The following is a 6,000-nucleotide window of genomic DNA, read 5'->3' as shown; positions in this document are numbered from 1 at the left end:
TGCTTCCAAATTCCCAGTTGCAAGAAAACTAAGCAGAAGCTTCTAAAATGAATTCCCAACAAACCTTACACACCACTACTCCACTAGAAGTAGAGAACACTAATTTTGCTCCTTGGCAGGCTTTGCTCCTTACAACAATACTGAGGGTCAAATGATAAAATTTACAGCAAGAATATATCATTGTACACTTCATAAATAGTAATACATACTACGTACTGCAGATGAGAAGAATGTGTGGATGAATATTTACTTGAATAAGAAACAGCAGGACGGATAGTGAAATAAACAAGAGTGAAATAAAATAAAATGTATGATACAAAGAATTAAATCAATGACTTCTGAAGCTTATGCTTAGCCAATTATACTCTTATTCCTGCCACAATAAAGGCCATTGCATTTTCTTTTTTTTTTCATTTTTAAGCAGTAAATATGGACTTTAATTTTTTTAAAAAAGTAAGATCACCATATTTGTTTCAAAGTTAAGAGTTTTACTACTGCAAGAGGAGTCCAGATGTCTTACCCTGCCTAAGCCAGAAGTGGAGAGAATCTTCTACTGATGGACAAAAAGTTTCTTCCAGCCCTTAGGTGCTACGTGTCACTGCTCATGGCTACCTATGGTGACCTTTCTATGCAGAAATGTCGTCACATAGTTGTGCTGTTGCCAGGCTGTCCGGAGGGCTCTGCAGGCAAAGGCTCAGTGCTGTTGGTCTGGGATCCTCCTATGTCTGAGGTCCTGCGGGCCGTTGCATTTTCTCAACTTTGCAATGAGGCTGGTTCACGGCAAAATATTGTGAAAAATGTACAGTGTGCAAAATATGTGCAGTGTGGTCATTTCTGGTCTAGAGCACTTAACAGCTGCTGTGAGTATCTCATTGTCCTGCAGCATTGAGTGACCAAGTGCATACTGCAGATGATAGAGCGTGGTATGGTGGAGACCAATCCATCCAGCTCCACATACTGAAGAGGGTTACCAGAAACCCCTGGCAGCATTTACAGGAACAAGAAATAAATGTCTACTGCTTGAAACCACTGCGATTTGGGGGTTCCTCTCATATAGATGGATTCATCTCGATGAATATAGCAGCCTTGAGGAAATTGTTAATTTCTTATTGATGCTGGCCTTGTCTCTTAGGAGGAAGAAAGATTATCTTGATAAAAATTATCACTTGTTTAAAACTCTTATTTTGTACAAATATCTGAAGATTTTTAGCACATCTCTCAGTATGGCAGAACATTTTTCTGAGATGAAGAACTCACTAAAATTATATTTTTATCATAATTTATCTTCAAGGAGACTACCTAAATAAATAAGAAAATTGCTTAGAAGCTGAAAAAATTTTCTATTAAGATTGTTATCCTTAGAATTAAAATGATTCACTGCCAAAATGACATATTCTAGTAAACACAAAATAAGAATTTTCTAGCTTCTTTTTCTTTCTCAGGTTACTTTGCAAATTCATTCTACTCATTTTGGTATCTTTATTTTCTGCAGTGACATGTCAATAATTTTTACATAACTTTTCTAGGTTTGAAAATATTTACCTATCTGTCGTAAATAACTAACAAGAGTTCTGACTATTATCTGGATTGTGATTTTTTCCATAAAGCAGGTGTACTTTTGTTAGTCTTTTTTAGATTAGGAAGAGCCAGCATCAGAATATATTTCATTATGTCATAAATAATGCCTACAATGTAATTTTTATATTACATTAATTACTTATGAACTTTAGAGGTGGAAAGAATGTGTTTTTGGAGCTAATGTATGTTACAATGTATGTATGTTATGATTAAGGTATGAATCACTTAAAATTATATTCAAATGGATGCTATGCACTAAAACAGAATAGTCTGTGGTAAATAATATTTTTGCCAGTTCTGGACCTTGAACTCAGGGCCTGGGCACTGTCCTTGGGCTTTCTCAAGGCTAGAGCTCTACCACTTGAGCCTTAGCACCACTTCTGGCTTTTTTCTATGTCTGTGGTACCGAGGAATAGAATCCATGTCCTTGTGCATGCCAGGCAAGCACTCTATCACTAGGCTAAACTCCTAGCCAGGTACATAATTTTTTATAGAATGCAAATATCTTCCTTGTGGTCTGACATGTTCCTAAACTGCTATAGTCTCAGCTCTCTGAAGACTAAAACAGAAGAATTGTGACTTTAAGACCAAGACTTTAAGCCAAGGCTACACGAGGAGTTGAGGTCAGTTCGAGTTCATAGTGAAATCTTTTCTCAAAAACCTGAGAAAGGGCCGGGAGTTTGACCTAGTGGTAGAGTGCTTGCCTAGCATGCACGAAGACCCGAGTTCAATTCCTTGGTACCACATACTTAGAAAAAGCCAGAAGTGGTGCTGAGGCTCAAGTGGTAGAGTTCTAGCCTTGAGAAAAATCCAAGGACAGTCCTCAGGCCCTGAGCTCAAGCCCAGGACTGGCAAAAACAAAACAAAACAAAACAAACAAAACAAACAAACAAAAAAAACCTGAGAAAACAAAACCAAACCAACAAAACCTTGAAGTCTTTCACGGAAACCTCCTCCCATTAAGGAATAATATAGGCTTTGTACTCTTCTTGCTTCTATGGCACAAAATAATTTGTCTCTTGTTTCTATTATCTGTCTCTACACATTTAAATTCTTCATTACAATAAATTCTTTATTCTGTGCCAACAGAAATTCATTCCCATGTTTTATCAACATACTTTAATATATAATGAAAGTTAAATAATAGTGGAAATGGGACTTGTTGAATGTAAAAGAAAGATATGATCCCCAAAGGAAATAAAAACAAGCTAAGAGATAAAACACATAGCTTGCGGAGAATCTCTGGGGTTCAAAAATTTCATTTCCTAAACAGAATAGAAGATTATATGTATCTCCTATAGCTCAATACATTGAAGAAGATAATTGAATCAAATAAGCGTTTTAAAAAAATGGGCAAGAGGGGTATGTGAAAAAAATGAGTAATAATAATGATCTTCAACTATTGACCAATTCCCATGTGTGGATCCAGTCATTGTGCATTTTAGGTACCCATTTATTATTTTTTCCTTACAATAACCAGGTTGATTCTATTGTTAACTCATTTTGTATATTACAAATTCAGGATTATACAACTGGAAAGAGCAGAGCCAGAATTTTATCCCAGCAGTTGAGCTGTCTAAAGTATAGGAATGTTTCCCAATCAGTAGATTAGAAGATCATATTTCAAAACTAGTTATTACCATTTTTAATTTTACATTTTTAGTTGTAATTATATGAAATTTTTTTCTCTCTCTCCCTTTTTCTCTCTTTTTTGCTTTCAGGAAATTTTTAGTGAGTAAATAACCTGCCAATTAGTTTTTGTAGAACTAATTGGTAGAATTACTAATTAGGTCTACAAAATAACACAAATGAGCTGGGCCCTGGTGGCTCACATCCCTAATGCTAGCAACTTGTGAGACTGGGAGTGAAAAGATTGTGGAAGGTTTATAAAATGTACTAAATGAAAAGAAATAACTATTTTTTTGTTGAGGCCCAAGCTGGCATTCATTCCAGGTCTTCAATGTAAGGAATGTTTAGGGGAAGGGGTAATAATAGTTTTTGAATGTACTAAGTTATGTAGGTTACTAAAGTGACTGCAACCTAAAGAAGCAATTTTAGGTAATGTGTGTTCTGATATCTGAAACAGACACTATTAATAATTTAGAGACTTGTGCCTAACAGTTTGGTTTAATTATAAAAAATACACCAGATGTTTCTGATTTAATAAAAGAACCACTGTTTATAAGCTTTATATTGAATCCAACATCATAATGATTAATTGATAGTTTTATAATCTTTAGCATAAGAAGTTTCCCTGTAATTAAAACTCCGACAGATATACAGATTCCTCTGTCAATCCCTATTTCAAAGAATTCATTTTCCACTTTTGTTTAAATATTCAACTCTTTCTGTTCTTAAATAACAGGTAAATAAGTCAGAAAACATACTCTGAACTAGATGCTTCTCTAATCACTTGGTATGAGAATGCAGTCTGAACTATACAAAGTTATTTACGTACTAGAACACTGTCCCGTTTTTCCATTATCCTGAGCTAAAGTGAAAGAAATCCTTTGAAAAATCTTTCATAGCATGGATGTTAGCCAACTACACCAAGATATGATTTAAATGAGTTCTACATATTAACTGAATCTCTAAGAATTCCATGTAATGGACCTATGTTTAAAGTAGACCAGAGTTTCCCGAGAAAAACCTATGCACTAATCTGAGGGATATTTGGCAATATCTGTAGACATGTTTATTGGTACAGCTAGAGGATGTGCAATTGCCTCAAGCAGGTTATGGCCAGAGACGGTAAGAAACAAGCTGTGTAAGAGTACAGAAGCCTACAGCAAAGAATTATCTAGTCCAACAAGCCATAGGGTTGTAACAGAGAACCCTGGTCTAGAAAGAGCCACTAATGAAGACAGTAAGACAGTTCAATACTGGTAAGGAAACAGACACAGAATCATGGTAAACAAGAACTTATAAAGAAATAACTTTTCAAAATACATCAAATAGCATATTACAAATTACTTACATGTTCAACCCTTAAGATGCAATGATCTCAAGTGACTTACTATTCTGAGTTCACTGCTGGTCTCCACAGAAATATGTCTCCTTCAAACTTGTGAATGGGACCTGATTTTGGCAGGAAAAAAAAAAAAGATCTCTTCCGAGGGGATTGAAATCAATGGCTCTCACAGCAAATCATCCTGAGTTATGTGTTAATTACATGCAGAAAAAGGAGAGGGGATAGGTCATTTGAAGACAGAGGCAGAATTTGGAGTTAGGCAATTTGGAGTTAGTAAGGAACACTGGGGGCCTGAGCAGCTGAGTGGGTCAAGGTAGGGTCCGCCGCCACTCTTGTCTTCACAAAAAGTACCTATGGTGAGATGCTGTTGTCCATAGCCATGGAAGGATACTTTTTTTGTTTCTTATGTCACTTGTCCGTAGCAATTTTTCATGTCACAATAGCCCATACATCTCCTGATATTTTCTGATTAATGGAATTCTTTATTTTTTTTAAAGCATAAGAAAGGAGTAAAGACTCCAGGGACTAGATTCCGGAATAGTTGAAAAGAGCAGATCTATCTGTTTAATTCTGCCAATGGAATAAGTCAAAAGGTCTCCCAAGCCAAATCAGTCTCTCAGGGAGCCCTCTGGTGGACAGTATGCTCAGCCAGCCTGAACTGGAAGTGAGAGCTGAGCTCTATGTAGACACCCATCTCAAAGCTGAAACCAGAATCAAAATACATGTAGAAGGTCAAGGCCAGAGAGGTGAAGTTTTTCAGGTCACTTATCCTATAGCATTCATGTCATCCTAAATGTGGAGAACATAGTAGAATATGTAGTGTACTAGATAAAAATCACTATTTCAGGAGAATAAGGATTACTGAGGCTAAATCCACTAAATCCCTCTAAGTAATCCATTCATTCAACAAACATTCATTGGAACTGTTGGCCTAGACATCTGTTTATCAAACACATAGAGTTAGGTCTTAAACTCAGGACTATAAAGAGGCTAAAGGAACGGGTTGCTTGTAATTTACACAAGTATTAGTCATCAGAGTTAAGGAGTGTTTCCTATCATTTCTTAGAATGACAATTTGTAGAGAGAGACAGTGAAATTGTTTGTTCTAACTTCCTCTAAGTAAGTTGATGGTAATCTTTGATGGAATAGTACACTAAGAAATATATTATTCAGCTAGGCACCTGTGGCTCATCCGTGTAATTCAAGCTTCTCAAGAGGTTGAGATCTGAAGATTTTAGTTGGAAGCCAGCCAGGGCAATGAGGTCTCTGAGAGTCTTATTTCCAGTGAAATCACAGAAAACCTGAGAAGTAGTTCTGTGGTACAAGTGGTAAAGTACTATCATTGACAAAAGGAGATCAGAGACAGTACCCAGGCCCAGAGTTCAAACTCAGGAATGGAATAATAATAATAATGCTTTATTTGAAAAAATCTTCCTTAGAATATATGCTTC

Source organism: Megascapheus bottae, chromosome 1, assembly GCF_031878675.1.
Source record: "Megascapheus bottae isolate mThoBot1 chromosome 1, mThoBot2.hap1, whole genome shotgun sequence".
Taxonomy (NCBI): Eukaryota; Metazoa; Chordata; class Mammalia; order Rodentia; family Geomyidae; genus Megascapheus; species Megascapheus bottae.
Note: the sequence above shows the minus strand (reverse complement) of the source record.